Source organism: Furipterus horrens, unplaced genomic scaffold (genome assembly GCF_987537825.1).
Source record: "Furipterus horrens unplaced genomic scaffold, mFurHor1.1.pri manual_scaffold_1, whole genome shotgun sequence".
NCBI lineage: Eukaryota > Metazoa > Chordata > Mammalia > Chiroptera > Furipteridae > Furipterus > Furipterus horrens.
The window spans coordinates 23337441-23360243 of record NW_028327171.1 but is presented as its reverse complement, the minus strand read 5'-3'; the positions used below and the strand labels follow the sequence as shown (position 1 = coordinate 23360243).

The 22803-nt window shown below is 42.2% G+C and overlaps 1 protein-coding gene across 3 annotated transcripts in view; it reads right to left on the bottom strand.

The window, feature by feature from the left end:
* KCNAB1 (potassium voltage-gated channel subfamily A regulatory beta subunit 1) overlaps nt 1-22803 on the bottom strand; it is a 315639-nt gene that overhangs the window by 78919 nt on the left and 213917 nt on the right. The window lies entirely within an intron of this gene.

The window sequence follows — 22803 nt, the reverse complement described above, 5'->3', positions numbered from 1 at the left end:
ATTCCAGGTTAATGTAGTCAAGGTTGATCAAATGATGGAGAACTATTTATTTAATCTAGAGGTGTTTAGTTTAGAGTTATTTATTAAAATCCCTTATATCCCTGAAGAATTTAAAGTTAGAGATTCAAATCCCAGATCTCACTGAACTCAGGCAATACACTGGGCAAAATTAATGTGTTTACTATCTCATTTGAATACAATCATCCCTACAAAGAGGTGGAGCTTGAGGTGGGAGCAGCCCACCAAATTGTGTGGAAAGCAAGAAAGATTTGGAGGAGGGGCACCAAACTGTTGGCCACCACCCGAGATCAGGGTTAGGACATTACCTTGTGTGTATGTTCACCTCTGAGCTCTGGGCTGAGTCTCTGAGAATGTGCTTCCCATGTGCTTATGTTCCTATCCTATTCCTTCAGGACCTAGACTTCAGCTTCAGTCTGGTGCTGCTGGGACACAGTGTCTTAACACTTCCTCTGTTGAGTCAAAGTGAGTATTTTAGATCTCTGTTCCATGAACTATGTGACCCTGAGAAAGTTGTGATTTCTAGTTTCCTTATACAGAAAGTTAGGGACTTTAAGCCCTGACTGGTATGGCCCATTGATTGGGTATCAGCCTGCAAAGCGGAAGGTCGCTGCTTCATTCCTCAGTTAGGGCACACGCCTGGGTTGTGTGTTCGGTCCCTGGTCAGGGTGTGTACTAGAGGCAGACAATTGATCTTTCTCTCTCACATCAGTGTTTCTCTTCCTCTCATTCTCCCTTCCTTCCCCTCTCTCTACAAATAAAATAAATAAAAGGCTTTGAAAAATTGGGGACCTTAAGCTTCCTTTATCTCTACAATTTCATGATTATGTGGTTGGACTTTGAAGGGAGATGTTTCATTTCCTCTTCTGCTACTACTTTGAACAAGCCACTGTTATCGTACTGATCACACTGCATTGTAACTATGTACCATATTTTTTGCACTATAAGACGCACCTGACCATAATACGCACCTAGGTTTAGAGGAGGAAAACAAGAAAAAAATATTCTGAACTAAATGGTGTACTAAAATATTTAATAAAATATAACAGAATAATATTTCAACCATGTGAAGTGAACAGCAGTCAACAGCAGTATTAAGAACCATTATCACTGTCATTAACAAATGAAGAGAGACTTTAAGGTTCAAGTACTCTTCTAGTTTTCTGGGAACCCCAAGAACTCATCATTACTAGTATCAGAATTTATGGGGGTCTTTACTAATAGACATTGAGGGAGTTAAGAGGTATTACTAGTTGTAACAGTCACTGAGTATCAGTATCCTAGTTACAGGTTCTGGTGGACTACCCCCAGTTCCTGTTACAGCTAGTGATACCCTTTAATCCTCTCAGTGCTTGTGTTGCTACTAGAATAGTGACCCCACCATAACTCCCTTTATATACCATAAACTTCAGCATTTATGGCTGCTCACACAGTTACTGCTGGCCTCCTCACACAGAAATCTGGTGTGCACTGGAAACAGTATGGAAGTAGACGAGACAGCTGTAGCATCTAATGGAGCCAGTAGCCAGCCGAGAACATGTTACTTCAGCTCCACCCATCTGCCTCTCATGATTGGCAGAGCTTAAGACACAGTGATTGGTGATTGGAGGCGGTTCTATTGACACACACCCCACCCAGTGTCAAAGACAATTGGCAATTGGCCCTGTGCCTCATAGCCGTTATTAGCCTCAGCTGATTCAACAGGTCAGCGGTTGTAGCTGGGAGTGTCAGGAGGCTCTCTGCACTCTCACAGGTCCTGGGTGATGGGCAGAGGCAGACAGCAACTGACCAGACGCCCTGAGATTCAGCAGTAAAGTGGGACATTTAAGCATCCCCAGGGGTTTCGCGCGGGCCGACCACTTCCTCTTCTAACAGCTGTCACCACCGCTAACAGGTAAGGTAATACACATCACGGTCTGTGACACAATATTCACTCCATAAGATGCACAGACATTCCCTCCCCACACCTCTTTTGGGGAAAAAGAAGTGCATCTTATGGAGCAAAAAATATGGTAATTTATTTTTGCAAATGACTTCCCCATCAGATTGTAACTGTCCTGAGGGCAGGGATCAAGTTTAGGCTGAATTTTTAATTCAAGCCACTGAAGTGGAGCCTGCACATAGCAGGTGCTTAATAGTCATTTGTTGAATCAGTAAATAAACATTTTAAACCACGAGCATTCTAGCTCTAGCAAGAAAGCGCCTCTGACGTGAGAGCACGTGCAGCATGTTGGCTGTTTGCCTCACTCAGCATCTTGGATGAGTGGTGTTCAACTCTGGGGAACTTTCAACAGTTCTGCTGACTTGGTTCCTCACCAGACCTGTTTGATCAGAATCTCCAGAAACAGGAATCTGGCATCAGAATTTTAAAAATATCCTCAGATTATTCTTAATGCATCCAGGGCTTAGGACCACAGTTCCCAACTCTTCCCATACTCATATTTAAATGTCTCATCCTTTTCTTTAGACCCTGATTGCCTTTCTCATTCTTTTACTCAATTGTTAGTACTGTCCCCATTTTTCAGAGATTAAGTGACTTGTCCAAAGCTCAAGATCTAGCAAGCAGTGGAGCTGGAGCTGGGATTTAAATCTAAGTAAACTTATTTCAGAGTCCTTCCCACCCCCAACCAACTTTCCAGTCTTAATGACAGGATGGTGGGGAGCCAGCACTGTTCTTTCAATAAGATACATAAAGTTACATGGGTACCTTAATGTTCGTATTGATGCAGGATCTAAATCAAACAGGCAGAAAGCAGATACCAAGAAATCTGGCCTGATGGAAAATCTCAGATGATGGGGGGGGGGGGCGGTGCATAGAAAGGTGACAGAAGTGAAGAATTGGCTTCTTGCCCTTGGCGCTCTCTACCAATTGAAGAACAGGAAATGGATCTATCATCCTGCTGGGGATGCAGTCCAGTGAGTGGTTGAGCAGGTAGGGGAAATCAGGCAGCCCTGGGCTGGAATTCTAACTCCATCACTCACTAGCACAGGGGAGAATGGTAATAATAATAATAACTAGTTTACAGGGTTGTTAGGAGGATTCATTGTAATGTTGTAGGTGTTTAATAGCATCTGCCACATGTGAGCATTAATTTCCAGTTTCAGATCAATGGTTCCTACTCCTCAGGGTGTATGAACAATCTTCTCGGAGCCCCACTCTGAGGTTCTGGTTCTGCAGTTCTGAGGTAGAATGCAGGAATCTTTATATTTAACAAGCATCCTAGGTGATGGGGAGACAAAACACTGTTCTGAGCAACCCAGCTGTGGCCACTACAGATAAACTGGGTAGGGACTTGTGTATGGGCACCTGGGACACAGCTCAAGGCTCTATCTTTTACAAATGGTGCAAAACACTCATCTTTGGTCTGGTTTGAATCTGTTGATATTTTCTACAGAGCCTGGCCTGATTTTAGGATTCAAGCTGTATCCTGGTCTTTCATTTTTGGCTTTTAGTATATGCTTAATGAGCATCTGGCCTGAGGTAACAGATGTGATAACAACTTAGCCTTTTTTTCTTTTTTCTTTTTTCTTTTTTTACTTTGATTACCTTTTCTTGCAAGAACCAACAATACCCCTCAAGTTCTGGGGGAGGGAGGAGGGTGCTTTCACAACCGCACTTTATGAAAGAGGTTGAAATCTCAACAAGACAAGGAAGTGGTAAAGGCCATGTGGAATCAAGGTTGGCTCTCAGGGAGGTGAAGTGCAAGCAGTATTCTCATTTATAGGCAACTCTGCATGGTCTGCAGAATTCTACACATTTTTACAGATGAGGAAGTGAGTGGTAGACAAGTGACTTTCCACAGATGGTTAGAAGTGGGGTCTCCAAGGCCATGGTCCCTCCCAGCCCCGTGCTGCTTTCTGGTAATGATGCTGACCCCTCTCCTCTACCCCCTCCTGCCAAATGGTGCAGCCTAGTGTTTGCTGTAAGTGCTTATAACAATATCCTGCTTTCCTGAATCTTCTCATATTCTTCCCTCTGCCAAACGCCTCCTCCACTGAACTTTTCTTCTGATAAGCTTCACATCTATTTCTGTTCCCAAGCTGCCCCATCTGTGGGCATATACTTTCCCCCAATCCTCTAGACCACCTCCCTGTTCCCAAAGTCTCCCAGTTCAACCTGAGATCAGGTTTTAGCTTGTCTTCCCCAGACATCTCACGCACAGAGCCATCCTGGGCATTAAGCTCTCAAATCCTTAAGAAACCTGGAGCCAAGGTTAAGAGCTGGCCAATAATGAGATGTGCCTGTCACTGAAGGACTCTGAGGCAAGGTGAACCAGTGCTCAAAGCAGTGACAGAAGACAGCTCGATTTTAGATTAGGCAAGGTTGGATCTGACAGGCTGGCTGGGTCTCCCATAAAAAACCAGAGGGGATTTGGACCCGGGGACTTCTTCTAATGCCAAGTATAAGCGAGGTTTTGAGGGTTAAATGGCTGGGATTGACATTCGGTTCTTCATGATCCTTGTAGAGAATGTACAAATATCTGATATTTTCCTTCTTTCTTTGATTTAAGGTTTTATGTGCTTAAGTGCCAAGGGATGCTGCCAGCTCCATTTTGTTTTAAGATTTGTCTCAGGGCAAATCTTTCTGGAATCATTTTGTTCTCTTTCTCCTTAATCTGATCAGTAAAGTTTAGAGACAAAGAAGTAGGATGAAGGATGGGGAGGAGTTTACAAGAGGCAGTTTTATATACAAGGGAGAATTGCAAGGTTGGATATTTCTCTACAGAGGCTGTTGTGAGCATAGGGTAGGAATGAAATTTCAATGCCATAAATCTTCCCCCAGAAAACAAATCTTTCTCCATTCCCCACATGTAGGTATTAGAATTAATAATACATAGTGATTTAAATCCACAGCTTAAGCGCCTTAAGTTTCCTTTTAAGTACAGCCAAAAAAATTCTTAGATGAATATTTCTTTTCAGAGTGTTTTAATTTTTTGAAATAAAAAAATTATAATAAAAAAGCAAAGTATTTTTTAATCCTTATTCACAGGAAATCCATTCAAAAACAAGGATTTCAAAAAATTATAGCACTTCCTACTTCCTGAACATGAAAAAGAGGTAATTTTTTTTATTTCACTAGTATTTTTTCCTAAGTTTCTTGGTCAAAATTCCTTGTGTTTTCTTGTACTGATATTTACATGTGAAAATTATTTCTTACAATGAAGTTTCTAGAGCACTTATAACTAGCATGCTTCATTAATGAGCCTCATTCATTTTGTTCTTTGGAAAAACTCATATCAGAAATGTACATGTAGATGAAATAACACAGTGTTAGAATAAAATCGAACACCTACTATGAGACACTAGGGACAAACAGCAATTTCTGCTTTCTTTTTTAAACAAATTTAAATATTTTCAATATCGCTTTCCAAAATGGGATCTATTCTTAAGATAAAAGCTTTTTTGTTGTTATTGTTGTTGTTTTCCGTGAACCCCTAGCACAGGTCCTGGAACATAGTATGCACTCAAAAATATGTTCTTATTTCTTTTTTGGATTTATGCTTCCACAGTAAGTTACTGTGAATGAAAACTCTGGAAAAACACAGATGTCAAGAAGTTTGAAAGTCAGCATAATCTCCTATACCCTTTCGTTCATCTCTAAAAAGTTCAGGTCAAATCTTTATCTTTGTGCAGGGATTTATTTTTTGATGGTTCAGTGAGTTATTCTTACCAAACAGTAATAATTTTTAATAACTCTGGTGTATCTGCCTGTAAAAAACAGTGTGGGGACTTCCTGCCAGGATGGAGGCCTAGACAGACACACTGCATCTCCCTCCACAATTAAGAAGGAAGACAACTACCTCAGAATTAGAGACAACCAGAAGTTCCAGAAAACTGAGCTGCATGGAAGTCCAACAAACAAAGATATAAAGAAGAAATACTCATCCAGACAGGTAGGAGGGGTGGAGAGGACTCAGTGTGGTGGTGGCAGCAGCAGCAGCAGCAGCAGCGGCAGACCGGCAGGCCAGCGGAAAGCACAGTTACACATTTTAAAATGTCAGGAGGGACACCTGGGGAGCATTCCCAATTCCTCACCAGCTCACAATCCCAGCAGCGGGGAAAATCAAGCCTCATTGCTTCTGACTGTGCAAACCAGTAGGGGTTGAGGCGGAGGCAGAAACTGCCAGTCTCTCAGTGGAGTTCACATGTTTAAAGGGTCCCCATGGTCCTAGAATGTCCACAGACCCACCCACTCTGGGAACGACAGCCAGGGCAACAGCTAGAGGGGAGCCAGTCCCATACAGAAGTGGGAGAAGTCCCTGGAAAAGGGGCGAGTGCTGGGCAAGCAGCATTGTTCCCTCTCAGACTGTTCCCCCATATACAGCGTCACAACGTGGTGAAACAGGTCACCCTGTACTGATGAATCCCTAAGGCTCTGCCTCTTACAATGTAACAGGAGCAACAGCTCTCCATGGGATGCAGAGGAAAACAAAGACAGGAGTCTGTCAGGATGAGGAGACAGAAGTATGGCTCAAAAGGGGGAACGGATCAAGGTTCCAGTGGGAGAACTGAGTGATGAGGGGATAGCTAACCTAACAGACGAGGAGAGAGACAACCTAACAGACACAGAATTCAAAACACTGGTGATAAAGATGCTTACAGGCTTGACAGATACGCTTGAGTATGGCAAATGCATAAGAGAAGAAGTGAAGGCTATGCTAAGCGAAACGAAGGAAAATCCACACAAAACCAATGGTGAAGTGAAGAAAACCAGGGTTCAAATCAATGATTCAGAACATAAGGAAGAAAAAAACAGTCAACCAGTACAGAATGAGGAAACAAGAATTGAAGAAAATAAGGAGAGGCTTAGGAACCTCTGCAACAACTTTAAATGTGACAAATCCGAATCATGGGGATGCCAGAAGGAGAAGAGGAAAAGTAAGAAATTGAAAACTTATGTGAAAAAATAATGGAGGAAAACTTCCCAAATTTTGCGAAGGAAATAGACATACAAGCCCAGGAAGTATAGAGTGCCCCGGGTGAGCTGGACCCAGAGGGGACCACACCAAGACACATCATAATTAAAATGCCAAAGTTGAAAGATAGAGAATCCTAAAAGCAGCAAAGAGAAGCAGAGATTTGCCTACAAAGGAATGCCTATAAGACCATCAGCTGATTTCTCAAAAGACACTTTGCAGGCAAGAAGGGACCAGCAAGCAGTATTCAATGTGATGAAAAGCAAGGACCTACAACCAAGATTACTCTATCCAGCAATGCTATCATTTAGAATCAGAGGGCAGATCAAGTACTTCCCAGACAAGAAAAAGCTAAAGGAGCTCATCATCACCACGCCATTATTATTTGAAATGTCAAAAGGATTTAAGAAAAAGAAGATCAAAACTATTAACACTGGAGGGTTATCACTTGGGAGGGGGAGTGGGAAGAAATGGGGAAATGGTGCAGGGATCAAGAAGCATAATCGGTTGGTACAAAATAGACAGGGGGAAGTTAAGAATAATATGGAAAAGAGTGAAGTCAAAGAACGTATGTGCATGACCCATGGACATGAACTAATGGGGGTGGGATTGCTGGAGGGAAGGGGGTTACTGGACAGAGGGGAGCAAAGGGGAAAGAATTTGGAACTACTGTAACAACATAATTAATAAAATATACTTAAAAAAAAAAAACCACAGTGTGTGCTCAGAGTGCTATTGGGATATATGAAGAAATAAATTGTTATTCCATGACAAAGCAAAGAAACTTTTAGTGAAAACAAGATATTACACTGTAAAAAAGAATGAAAAATTCTCCTTCTTGGGCTATGAGCTTTATGATGTTTACAGTGTTTAATATCACTAATAACTCAAAATAAGAATACAAAACGATTCACATACTTTTTGACTTAAGTAAAAATTTGAAATGTAGAGAAATTAAAACTGAGGAACTGAATAGGGGATAATTTTGCAAAAACCTAGATTTAAGAAATTCCCAGATTAACCTAGTTCTCATGTTTCCATGTAGATTTATACATTTACATATAGAGATTAGCTTATTTTATCTGTGCCTGATGAATACCAACTGTTAATGATTTTAGCTTTAAAAATAATTACAATATCCTTTTCCTAATGGAAAATTTATTGCTGTATCAAACAGATGGGGTATTTTTCATCTTCCATAGAACTATGCATGGGATTGCTTTTATGAACTGACTCTTTCTTTATTTCTAACTAAGAGACACAGACCTTCCCTTTCCAGTAATTATGTGTAGAAATTTATCATGTTAAAGAAGAAAATGAGCAATACTAAATCATAAAACCATGTTGGTATGCCATTAATCTTAGGAGATCCCATTTAATTAAAATTCTACATAGAATCATTCTCCTTTGAAATGCTATTCGATATTGTACTGAAAAATTAATTGTGGCATGGGAGAAACCCAGAACGGCTCCTGGCAGCCTAATCTGGTACTGCTGTTCCCAGCCAGGCTTGGGCATTTGGCAGATGGCAATATAACCACATAGTTCTGACTTTACAGGGATAGAATAAAATTTCCTAACATACTGTATGGAAAGTTATTCAGAAATTTAGGTAACCAGAGAAATTAAAGAATATAAAAGCCCTATTTCTATGTCAACAATATTTTGGACTGTTCATTTTCAAAACCACTAAAATCTTGGGATAATCTCTATCCCAGAGTCTATATAAAACCAGGCACATAGGAGGGGTTTATTAAGTGTTTTATGAATGAGTGAATTTAAGAACAGCAGAGAGGGATGATTAACATAGAAGTAATGTTCAATAAATTCTTTTATTACCTGCATTTCTTTTCATTAATTTATTTTTGAATATTAGTTAATCTGAATGAATTTATCTATTGCCATTATACGAGTTAGTGGTCTGGGTATCCACCAGCTACCATAATGAGAAAACATTCCAGAGGATGGCTGGGAGGTTGGCATGGATCTAGGGAGTCGTTATGGTAGAATAATACTTGTGTTTGTCATCTTACAGTAGTAATAACATCTTGTTACTTCATCTGCTAGAGAACCAGGGGCTCTGGTTTCAGGAAACAAAGGGGAGTGTTTCCAGAAGGAGCCTCTGCTCCTGGGAGAGCAGAGATACTTGCCTGGTGACTCTCCATCTTTGATCATTTTGTGATTAGTCAGGAACCCTCAGGACCACTCACTGCAAAGGATTAGAACTTTCTGTTAACTAGGAAAGCATGTGCTACCAAAAGATCTGGTGTATACCACACCTCATGGTTTCTGAAGGTTGGGTGGAAATGTCAGCCTACTCTCCACAAGGACAGGGAATCTGGCTGTCTTGTTCATCACTGTCTCTCCAACACCCAGACCAGACCTCAGTTTTGCAAGCCAGCTGTCTCTCAGGTCCTAGGCAATCCATTCTGAAATTAAGACAACACTGAAGGCTAAGCATTTTCATTTTCTCTTAGACATTCCTGAGGTTGAATATGTCGTTGGGTAAATAGATGCATCTTTGAGACTTTGCTCATCTCTAGTCAGAGGGAAAGGGGGTGGTAGGAGGTGGAGGTGGGCAAAGGGGGGTAAAGGGGGATGGAAAGAAACTTTGCTTGGGGCAATGTGTGCACAATGCAGTGTGCTGATGATGTTTTATTGAGCTGTACATTTGGATCCTGTATGGTTTTACAAACCAATATAACTCAATGTATTAAAAAACAAACTAGAGAATAAAATAAATAACCAGCAATTTGATATTAAAAATAAAATAAAATAAAGTAGATGATGATACCTGCTCCAGTATTGTTGTGAGAACTAAATGGGATGATGATGATGCCAGCCAACAGTTTTTGAAAACTTACATTATGCCAGGCCCTGTGCTATATAGTTTATAGGCATTATCTCCTTTGAAAGTCATGCCCACTCTGTGATTTGAGTTTATTTGCTGGGGAGTGGCTGAACTGGGTGTGATGTGAGCTCAGGCAGTCTGACTACACAACTATGGTATTAATGATTTTAATAGCATATGTCAGTGATTTCCAATCTTTTTCATCTCATGGCACACATAAACTAATTACTAAAAGTCTGTGATACACCAAAAATATATATTATATTTTTTGCTGATCTGACAAAAATAGGTATAATTTTGATTCACTCACACCAGGTGGCTATTGTTACATTGGCTGTTGTCATTTTTTATTTGACAGCCTAAGGGAAAAGAGGTCAGTGCCCCTGACTAAATATTCAGGTATTGCATGCTTTAAAATCTTTTATGCCATAGCACTGTACCTCTTGTGGCACACTGGTTGAAAATTGCAGGTATATATCAAGTGTCTAGTATAGAACTAAACATACAACAGGTACTCACTAAATGTTTCTTTCCTTCTTATCTTCCAAAGAGATGACATTTGAGGCAGCAGAATATTCCATAGGAAGACAAATGACTTTTCCAGAGACCACGGTAAAAGCCAAAGTCAACATTAGAATGCATCAATTCTAACAAATTAGCCATCTTAACAAAACACAGAAAATTTTATTATTTATTATGGATTGTTCTGAAGTGATATGTGGAGAGTAATGAATAGACTAAAACATTTAAAAATGCTGTAAGGTTCTTTATTTTAATTGGAGACGAAGCTAAATGAAAAACAAAGACCCCACCCAGCACTTGCTTCCTGCACTAGGCACCAAAGATGGTGTCCCCTTGGTCACTGGCTGTGTCTTCTGCATGCTGCCTGGGAAGCAAAATCTCTCAGGTGCTCAAGGTTTCATGGTGGACTCAGCCATCCGATGAGCAAGCAGCTCATGTGGAGATTCAGGAAGCAGAGTTTGGAGCTATTTGTCCAGACCAGTGATCCTCAACTCCAGGAGATGATGTCCTCTTGCACCAAAGGTTCTGATTTAGTCTAAGGAAGGGCCCAAGCATGTGGGTAATGTGATGGTAATGGCAGCCAGAGTTGAAAACTGGTCTAAGCAGTGATCAAAACATTGTTGGAATGGACTCAAACCCCCTACAAGCTCCCAGAATGATGGGAAGCTCAGAGTGGTAGGAAGAGAGACATTAATTACAGGGCCAAATACTGAAGAGCAGTTCAGTAAAGAATGAACATGGCTTTGATCCCAAATTGGAGATTGTAATGCCTTGTGGGGTCTTTAGCCCTGACCAGACAAAGGGTTACAAACTATTCTTTCAAGATTCTCTTTTTGCCCTTCATTTTATTACTACTATTAAACTTCTGCGAAAATCCCAGTGGCAGTAAATGACTAGCAAAAAAAGCTTAGTGAACATTTACAAAAAGGGTAAAATAAAAAAGAGCATCAGCAGTCTCATTTTCTGGGCCACCAATCCTGATGGAATAGGGTACAAGCGAGACATATCAATTTTATGGGTTCAGGGCGGGATTTCTCACTCTGGTGCCATGTAGAATGATTAATTCAATATGGAGATTTAAAAGCTTAACTGAAACCTAATTGGAGATGGGCTACTAGGTTATTTATATTGTTCCAACATGCTTTATTAACTCGAGTCAGTTCTTGATTTTCCACTAACAGGTTTTCAAGTCTATGGCTCCTAAAAATAAACATGCAAAATTCATTCTAAACACAAAGATAAATGCATTTTTTATTTTCTGTGTCATTGTTTCCTCTCTTATCAGAGGTAATTGAGGATCCGCTGTCTCACTCATATAGCTCTGGTGGGTCAACTGGAGGAGTGACGCAGCAGCCACCAATTCATCTGAATAAAATGCCAATCCTTCTGAAAGGTACACTGGTAAAGAAATTATATACATTTAGCTCACCCAGGATATTGCACGCTCCCAAGTATAACCTCAATTAAAAAACTGTTTGTAAGTCAGGCAATGAGTATTAGAAGGAACAGTAAAAAATATTGATTGAGTGAAACTAGAAGACCACATAGGTGCTGTGAAAAATGCACACAAGAAAACTTGCCTCAGTCCGATTCCAAACGCAGGTGTCAAAGATCTGGTCATTAGCGCTCAAGCACTATAATCTCTCACTCTGGTTGATCGTGTGCAGTTACCTTCCTTACATACTCTGACATCTAACTTTTTACCTTCTTTCAGGCCACCTAGTCTGTTTTCAATTCCTTTCTTAACCAGAAAGGTTAGGATGGCTGGATAACATGGTTCATCATTTAGAAGATTCTCTTGCCCTATTCTCAACTCCACTGCTTCACTCTTCCTTCATTGCACCTATCTGTCAATAATTCACACCTGGATGAATTTGACTCTCTGTGTTCATCACCTATAACCAAGATGCTGAGCTGTGCTCGAGAAAACCACAGACTGCTGAGACTGTAAATTCTCAGTTTATACTAACTGCCCATAGAGACCACTAATGTGTTTTCTAATCGTTCTTCTCCACTGTTTGGATTTCAAACCTGCCCTAGTTTTCTCAGCCTTGGATCACACCTTCTCTTCCTTCATTGCATCAGCAGATAATCATGCCCTCACAGAGCAATTCAGCAAAGAACATAAAGCTAACAAACTGTAACTCCCTCCACTTTCTGTACCAAATCTACCAACCTTCCCATAGCAGATGAGAAGGACGTCCTGTCCACCTCTCTGTGGGTGTCCAGCTGCCTGAGGACTCCCCCTGGTATGCAGACACTCCACCTTCCTAAGCTTCTGGTGGGGGGGCACTGGCTCCAGAGTGAAGAAAACATATACTAGGACACCACCATCTTTTTCTCCTTTTTTCTTGTCACCGAGGAAGAGGGTTCCTTCTATCCAAGATTCATTTCTCCACTGATTATCTGAGCCTTATTTCCTGCTTCTTCTCAGGACCTTACTCCATTGATTATCACCTCCCATTATTGTAGCTTTTCTTTGTCTGGTTCTTCTTTGATTATTTAATATTAAACTACTTCCACTTCAATTCCTTTTTTTCATACTTTTCTGATTTTTATTTGCCCATTTCTATATTTTCCATTTATCTTTGTCATTTTCCTTAAAGAAATATCTAGGAACTAGCACTTTTATTTTTACCCAAATCTAAAATTTTATAATTTACTATGATGATACCAATATATTAGATCTTTTTTCTGAACTTCCATTTCACACTTTTAGAACATTTCCTTTTGTATTTTCTTTACCTGTCTTTAATTTGGTCAAGCGCCATCTACCCCCCAAACTCAATATATATTCTGCATAGGCTTTCTCTATATGTCCACTGTATGATGAACTGGGGTGGGCAACTAATTGATTGTTATGTTTAATCTTTTGTAAAAGTGACAGTATTTGCCATATGTAGTCTGTCTGTTTGCCTTTATCCCCAGTTTGTCCAACATGCTGTCTGCACTGATGACCATATGAGCTTCCTTAAATGCATCTAGCCAAGTGACCCCTGAAGTTAACTATTTCAGACTCCCAATCACAAAACCAATACATTGTAAGCTTCATGGAATGGCCTCCAAAGTTCCTTGCACTCTTTCTCAAGCCTTCTCTTATTGTTTTATTTCCCACATAGTTCCCTCTCCAGACCATGCAAATTTAGACTTCCATGCTTCCCTTCCTGAAATTTACATACCAATTCATTTAGAAAATATTTATTGAGTCCCCATCATTCTTCCAGAACCATGCCAGATGGTGGGGTCAAAATGGCAGGTGATAATAATGGAGCTCACAGCCTAGTGGGGAAGACAGAAAAACATTCAAACAATTACAGTACAGTGCCCAACAGGCTACATACAGTAAGAATGGTTGTGATGGGAACCGTCTACCTACTTGTATGCTCAGAAAAGCAACAATCAAGCCTGGATCTGAGGGAGGAGTGAGTAGGAAATTTAACAAAAAGAACTGCCTGTGGCTTTCTTTTTCTTATTGACCTGACAGATTCCTATGCATCCTTCAAACTCCTGCTGCCTCCAGAAGATTCTCCCTGCTCCCCAGAAAAGGTAGTCACTTCCTGACCTGTTATTTCTGTGTCTTTTAGCTCTACCTCTCTGTCTCTCTACCTTCATCACGTTATTGTTAAACTGCTTTTTTGCTTGTTTACTCTTTGAACTAGCCCCTTCCTACCCTACTAGTAATCAGCTCAGAGATCTCTTCCTTCAGGAAGCCTTCCATGACCTTCCCAACTCTAACTTAGGCAGCCCTTGTACGTGTTCCTATAGCATATCATACTTCTCTCAGAGCACTGGTCACATTGTGATTCTATCATTCACTCATTCACTCATCCATTTCATCAATGAACATACATTGAGCACCTTCTCCAATCTAGGCATGCATTCTGAGCTGAGAAGCAGGAAATGTCAGCTTAAGAGTTATCACCAGCAAACATAAATGCAGGTCGTCCTCTGGGGGCACCAGCCTGGCAATTAGGTCACCTCTCGCATACCCACCCCCCACTTCCCTGCTGGCTGTGTGAGGGGAGGCACTGTGAACTGGAGCATCTTTTCTCCCATTTCTCCAGCATAGCACCTGGCACACCTTCATGCAATCTGTGACCATGTACATCAATGAGAAGAGTGCTAGATTCCATGCTTTAGAGGAGAGAGAACAGGCTGCAGTCTGTGCCCTCTAGGAGCTCACAAACTAAGATGCTGGTGGCATCTAAGTCAGCAAATTCACTGGCAGGACCAGGGCAGCTGACCAGCCCACCCAGGAAGCTGCTAAAAGGAATGGGGGTATGTTGCTCTGCTCCTCAACCTTGACTCTGGGAATGGTGTAACAGGTAACAAAGTCAGACAGAGGGTCACTTCCAGAAACATGTCTCAGGACCAGTTTGGTCTCCTCTCCTCAGCCAGCAGTTATGGGTATCATTGCCAAAAGTTGGGCTGCAGTTTCTGCTCAGTAAGGACAAATGGAAAGGGTAGCATAGAGTGGGATGTGGAGGTACCATACATACAGGAGGGGAGGTAGAGACTAAGAAGGAACAGGGCAAAGTCCTGCAGAAAGCTTGTTTCAAGTCGCTGTCAGCAGTGCCAAGCCAGGGCCTTCCGTCTTCTCACTTCCTTCTCTTTAGCCTGAAGAATTCCCCATGGTTAGACTGTCAGCTCTAATTTAGCTACTGCTCACCATCTCATCACCCATTCCCTGTAATTACATGTTGGGTAGCTTCTTCCTCCTCTCATTTTAATTAGTTATCAAATATAAAATGTGCATTGAGGATATTTTCTGCTTTGCTCTCGTGGAGGTCCTCCTTTGCTTATTTTCATCATCCACGTGTTATGATGAAGCTTTTATTGGTAAATGAGCCTCAGGTCTCACTGATCCTTCAGGATTATGACAAAAATGTACAGAAGAGAGTCTATTAAAAAGGCAAAGCTGCATATTTACCCTGCAGAAGGAAAATTTGTCGATTAGATGAACTGAGGAAGCAAGAGGCAAACATGAGCTGACCTTACAAACTCTGAGCATGCCTCATGCTATAGAAAAGGCTGGGCGAATTTAAATTTTCAACTTTGGCTACCAATGACATAGAAAGGGCTCTGATAAGCTAGAATAGAGGGGAGGGCTTTCAGGATTGAGGAGTATTGGAGCTCTCTGAGCAAGTGCACTTCAAATTTCCTTTAGGAGTCTGCATTCTAAGGTTGGGTGGATTTAAACCCTTCCCGAGCTTCAGGGGAAGGTCTTGATTGATTGAAGTCCTTCAGTGTTTCGTTCAGGATGGATACTTAAGCCAATCAGAGCCAATGGGATATGAGGCCTGGAGTTGCTGCAGCCATCTGGTCACCCCGAGGGCAGCCTGAGAATGGAACCAACCTTCCAGCTTGCAGAGCTCATAGTCTAGTCCCTGGATCAAGCCAAGTGGGCCCACAGTCCATGGTAGCCCAGAAATTCTCCTATGTGAGCCTAGAAATTTCTGTTTTGCTTAAGCTGATGTTTTTGCTTTGCTTTGCGCTAGGTTTTCTGTTTACTTATTCAAGAAGGCTTCTGACTGATCCACTCTCAATAAGCCTAAAACGAACTGAGGTTTTACTCCTAATTTTGTCTAGCCAAGGCCTCTAAGGCATGTGTATGAATCTCTGCACGTCTTCCTTCAGCAGGTCGCCCCTCATGGACCTCCCAGAGGAGACTCCCTACAGCCCTACCCTCTCCTAACCCAATCATACCAGATGCACAGCTCCACTCCACAGTTGGAGGACTGCACCCCAACTGCCTCCCTTGTGCTTAGCCTCACTATTAGAGGAGTTCAACAGAAGTGTTGATGGAAATTATAAAATCTTCATTTGGGTTTTTAGGCTTCATAGGGTTTAGGAAAAGAACCTTATCACTGTAGAATGTTCAGAGCAAACTCTGGGAGCACAATACGAATAGGTTGGCATGTATACAAGGCATGCCTTAGGCTGCTTCTGTGAGTGTAGGAGCCAGAGCAGGACTTCATGAGGTCTCTAGGGCAGCACGCACAGGAGGGAAAGACGGGAGTTAGGAGCTTCATTCAGGGCACCCGCAGAAAAGCAAGAGGTCTGCAGTCGGTGGCGTTCTGACTTTGAAATCTCTAATAGGGGAAGCACACTTGATCACAGGCCATGAGACACCGATTCTGGCCCTCATTCTGTCTGTGAAACTTCGATGGGTCATTGTCTACCCTAACTACAGAGAGTGATGCCAGAAGTCTTCTACACTCTAATCATTTCAGCTCCTAAAGTAAAGGCATTTTTACCCAGTGGCCACCCTGGAGTCATGCTGAATTTGACCACTGAGTACATCATGATTGTTAGAGCTGGAATGGGCCTTACATTCCTTGTCCAGCCATTTACGTCTGGGAGAGGAGGCTGAGGAAGTAAAGAGACGCAGGGCTATGGGGACTTGGAGGCTAGAGGCAATGGGCAGGAACCTGGTGGCTGGTGGAGGGGCCAGGGTGGGGAGATGGGAGCTCTGCTGTCTCTACCACTGGCGGTGGACGTTGCCCCTCTACCTGCCCCTGTTTTTCTCATCTGTAAAGGGGCTGGTGACTGCCAGAACTATTTCTCCCTCTCATAACTGTGAGACCCTGTTTCTAAATTGTTATCAATTCCAGCAAATTGCCCACCTCTGAGTCTGTGGAGGACCTTCTCTCCTCTGCTACTCGACCAAACGTTTCGCAGGCATTTGTTTCACTTTTGAATCTCAGGTTAGCATTAGAGGGCTATTCGTCCCTTTTCCACTACACCGCGGGCAGTGAAGGGCATGCGTGTTCGCCTGCGCCCGCGCGCGCATGCACATAGGGTTATAACAGACGCCTCAGCTTTCTCTTCGCAAGTGCTTCCCCGAGCCCCAACTCTGACCGTGGAGCCTCAGGGTTCGTGCTCTCACCCCGTCGTATCTAACGTGCTCCACAAGGGAGGTCAGAGGCACGTGGGCGGCAGTCACTGGCGATTCAGAGCCAGCCAGGTTGTCAGCAATTCTTAAGAAGGATTTTATCCATGAAAGTATGAAAAATGAAGAAGCAATATTTTAAAACAATTTTGTAAAATTACAAACACCTGTTCATTTTAAATGTGTATGCACCATGGCATTTACTCAAGGTAGACTTTCCAGGAAAAGTAACAAGTCTAAAATTCTCTTGTTATATGTTTAATATTCATACACCATTTAAATTCTGTGGGTATTTTGATCTTAAGACAGTTCAGTCTGTATAATGCACAAAAATTGGTAAACTCTCTGAGGAAAGAAACTGCACTTATTAAGTTATTTCTTAAGAGTCTTTGGGGTACTTTATAAATACGATTGTTGTTATGTTGTTATAATAATAGGTAAGATGGATAGTTTGCATTAACTTCAGTAATAAGAATGACAGTCACGAAGAATATCACAAAAATAATACAGCCATGTTAAATATTTAAAGTCATGTTCTCCTAGTGTCAAAATATTTAATGCAATGAGAGCATCTCTAAGGCAGAAGGAGATGAGCCAGGAGTACATTCTGCATATATGCAACACATTAGAAAGAAGTCACAGAGTTTATTCTTATGACTGATTCACTGCTTTTGCTCCAGAAGGTTCCCTTGGTTAGGGAAGGGAGTAAGGCAAGAAGGGCCCAGGTGGCAGGTGCTGAGTGGAAGGGGATTGAGCAAGATCTGCCTGCAGCAGGTACCTTCCTAGGACTTCAGCTCCAGAGAACACCAAGGCCAACCCTGAGCTGGGCAGATTTTCCCCTTGGAAGCTGTATAGTTGGGTGGAAGTGACTCGGGCCAGCGCCAGGGGCTAGGACTGGGGAAGGCCGCTGTCTAGTGGATAGAAATATAGCTGCAGACACCTGGCTTAACAGATACCAGTTCACACAGGTCCCCATCCTCTTCCATCTGGGGAAGGCAATGGGATCTAACCCTGCCACTGCCTCTGAATCATTAGTGTGGCCTTTTAAAAACGCTTTCCCCCTGGCTGGGTAGACACTAGTTCTTTGTATTTTTAAAAGCGCTGCAGGCAATTCCAGTGTACAGCAGGTGTTGAGAAGAAATACCTCTTGAGAGACTCAGTGTAGGTTCTCCAAGGTTTACATATTTTACTTTGTGACTTCATTCCTTTAAAGATGAAGTGTGAAAGGGTTGCCTAAAGGAACACAGACCTAATGATGGTGGAGTCAGTGTGCAGTGCCCAGGGATCCCAGCCTGGAGCTTTGTGTGAAACGAGGCCCCACAGGCTCGGAGTGTTCCTCCTCTCCTTGACTGCTTAGATCCAGACTGAGCCCTGTCTGGTAGGACTGCATGAAATGCCCTTCCTGACCAGTGAACAACACAGAACTCCTCTGTGGAGAATAGTATTCCACCTGAGGTTCAACACATGCTCAACTGAGAAACGGGCATGTGACCACATGACCCCTCATCTGAGCTCTCCCTGTCTTCCTATGCCCTACACCACTTCCTAGAAATTCCTGTCAGTTTGCCACACACACCTGTATGATGTTCTTCTAAGCCAGCAAAATGATTTTATTAGTTAGGGTTCTCTAGAGAAATAGAACCTAAGCATTTTTCATATAATTCCTTATTATATATCTTCTTACATATAAATTCTTACATTTATACAGTTCTATATAATTATGATATGTAATATATTATAAAATAAAATATATAAATATATTTATATAGATATGTATGATCCACACACACAAGAGATTCATTGCAAGGAACTGGCTAAGTTGGTTATGAAGGCTGAGAAGTCTCAAGATCTGTCATCTGTAAGTTGTAGTAGATTTGGTCTAAGTAGAGCTGCTGGTATAGGTTTTAGTCCAAAAGTAAGTAGGCTGAAGAAATGATAGGAGAGGAGACTTCAGTTCAAGTCCAAAGGCCAAAAAAGTCTGACAGTAGGGCAGGAGGAGGTCCCCTTTTTGGAGGGAGGGTAGGCCTTCTTGTACTGTGCATCCAGGTTTCCAACTGACTGAATGAGGGCCACCCACCCACAATGGGGAGGGCTGCCTTACTCAGTCCACTGATGTAAATGTTAGTCTCATCCAAAAACACCCCCAGGACACACTCAGAATAACGTGACCAAATATCCAGGCACACCCATGGCCCAGTCAAATTGGCACATAAAATTGATCATCACATGCCCCTTTTCTCAAAAGCCTCTTATTGGGAGGGAGGCACATATATCTAGAGTGAATGGTTAGCCCCTGTCAAGCACCTGTAGGAGCAGCTGACACTGTGGGGTGTCACCTCCCATGGCATGAATGAGACAGGCCTCCTGCTCCTCATGTCAGACTATGTGGAGCAGCTCAGGGTGTAGGCAGATGCCCCTTTCTAATGGCAGGAGAGACGGCCCTGCTGAGAAGGCTCTGAGCCAACCCAGGCTGCACTCTATGGCATGGTGTACACAGCAGCCCCCTGGGCCATGACCTGCTCCGGGGACAATCCTCACTTTGGGCTGATCTCTGTCTTCTCTCCCCAACCCCCACTTACACATGGCCTTCTGTTTCTGAGTTGAAATGCTTCTGAAGAAAACCAAGGAATCAGATTGGCTGGACCTCATTAATTCATGTTTTCTGATCTCTGCTGGGTCTTCACTCTTACCTAGTGTGCTTTTTTTCATTCCTTAGCAATTGACCCATCTTTGCAAACATTCACTCAATGTATTTTTTTGAGCACCTACTACTTGTCAGAGATTGTGATCTGCTAAAGACACAATAGGGGTGCAGAAAAAATAGAGGCTGTTTCTGCTCTCAGGGAACATACAGTCTGGCAAACTCCACAAGGCCGGTGTCCTAAACGTGGGCCAATATCTCGATCCTCTGTATGTGCCAGTGATCTTAATGACAAGCCAGGGCCCACCATCGCTAAAAGTTCCTGAGTCTTTATATCCAGCCCTGGCTTCCCTCTGGGTATCTGAAGCAGAGGTTCATAGGCTCTCTGGTCAGCACTTCCCAAAAAGCTCCCGCTCCTCTGAATCTTCTCTCCTCTTAATGCTGCCTCCTGCATTTCCTCCTGAGATTTCAGCTTGTCCACCCACATGCCCAATCCAGGAACCCAGGCAACCTTCTCTGCTCAGGGAGACCTCTCATTCTGCATCCAAGGTCCCGATTATTCTTCCTCCTAAATAACCATCTCCTTCTGGTCCATGTTTAACAACACTGTCTCATCACCCAGCTCCTAATTTATCTCCCTATCCCCAGTTTCAACACTTTTCCTGTCTAATGTAGCCTTTGTATTACTGCCAGAAAACAGTTCAAATACATTTGATCATGTCCTACTCCCGATCCAAGTTTTTACATGGTTTTTCACACACCAGAGCAGAGTTTTCAAGTTTTGTTTGGCAGAAGGGTGCTTCCCCCCACTTCAAAATATAATGTAAATAACTAAAGCAAAATGAGCTATTAAACCATGAAAAGATACAGAGCAAAATTAAATGCATATTACTAAGTGAAATGAGCCAACCTGAAAAAGCCACATACTGTATGATTCCAACTATATGACATTTTACAAAATGCAAAACTATGGAGACAGTAAAAGGATCAGTGGTTGCCAGGGGTTACAGGGAAGGGAGAGATGAATAGGCAGAGCATAGAGGATTTTTTGAGCAGTGATAGTACTCTGTATAATACTATAATGGTGGATACATGCCATTGTACATTTATTCAAACCCATAGAATATAAAATATCAAGAATTATACATATACCTAATGCAAACTATAGTGTTTGGAAGATAATGGTGTGTCAATGTAAAATTGTAACCAGGGTACCACTCTGGTGTAGGCTGTCCATAGTGGGGGAAGCTGTGTGTACTTTTTGTTCAGTTTGCTGTGAACTGAAAATTGCTCTAAAAATATTCGTTTATTACTTGTTACATTTAAAATTTTATATTTACATTTAGAAAAAAAGCTACTTTGATGGGAGCTATGGCAATGGAAGGAGAAGGGAGGACAGAGATGGAGCCCTGTCTGTCCCTCATCTTCCAAGTGTTTCCTGAGACCTTGAAACCTTGGGACCTTAGGACTTGGGGGAATACCAGCAACCTCGAGGACAAGAGCTGACTGCCTTAGCAAGGCAAACAAGGGCTCCCCATCAGGCCTGGTTTTCCTTCTGGGCTCATTTCTTATGGTTCCCGAGCACCTTGCTTTCACCGTATCCTACACGTACGCTGGTGTTTCCCCAAGTACCTCCTGCTACAGGGAGTCTCCCTTCAGGCCATTGCTTGTATTACTCCATCTAACTTGGATTCTTCACCCTCTTTTTCCACCTTTGTCTCCACTTGGTGACTCCCTTCAAATCTCAATCGTGTAGCACCTTTCCTATGAAGCCGTCCCAAATTCCCCAAGAGCCCTTCCTTATATTTGGTTCATCCTGGACTCCCCATTAGGGCACCATCAAATACACTGTCTGTTCCTGCATGTCTGACGCCTACTGCCCTGGGAGCGATCTGAGAGCAGAGTCCTCGCTGCTTTCATCTCGGTATCCCCTATAACCAGCATAATGCGTGGTTTCCTAAACGTTTGCTCAGAATAAATGAATGAATGAATGAATTCTATTCTTCCTCTCTGAGAAGATGATCCCACCTCCCACTAGACTGAGATGATTTTCAGTCACTCTTTGGTGGATGTACTTTTTTCCCATTAGTTTCTTTGACTTTGAGTCTTAATAGCAGTTGTCAGTGTATTTATAAACCAAGCCAGCCACAGCAACCCACAGGTGCATTTGGCCACTTAATATTTTTCTCCATTTCTCTCATTGGCAGAGCTGCGTTCCTTCAGATGTATTTTCAGTTCATTCTCAAGTTACTTCACCTGCTTTCTTTCATTTACACATGCTCTTAGTTTATTAAAAGAAAGCTTGGCAGGGCAAGAAGTTCCCAGCCAGTCCTCTGGTAGAGAAGAAAGTCAGAATTGTTAGCTTTAATCATAGCTTTTCAAATATTTCAATAAAGGATATTTATAGTCGTGTGATTGCTTGGAACATTTAATACTTAACTTCCAAAGTCTCTGTTGAACATGGGCTATGAATCTGCTGACACCCCAAGCCCACAGCAGTAAACCCAGATCCCCCTTGATTTGACAGATGGGGTCAGCAGAGCCTGACAAATTATCTAAGGCAGGTGCATTATTCCTCTGTCTGAATTTTTTTGTCTCCTCTGGCTTGCAGAGATAGCTCAGAAAAGCTCTTACAGAATGCTTATTCAAGCTGTCAAGCTTTGTTACCTGTTTTTGAATGAAGCCATTCAGCTCTTAAACTTCCTTGTTTCCTCCTATTTTTTGTACGGTGTCTTATTACAAATGTTCAGACTCTCAGAGAAGCTTGAAGCTCAATTCAAGACTTCTGCTCCTGAATTGTCCATTTTAAAGTTCATCCCTACAGCTCAAACACATGGGGTTTTTTAAAAACTGCTGCCTGCCTCTGGAGACTCATTTACAAGGGGGCACATCATAGGCACCTAAAATATTTTAGACTTAAGGGCCTTTGGTTGAAATTTTTATGTACTTTTCACTAAATTAT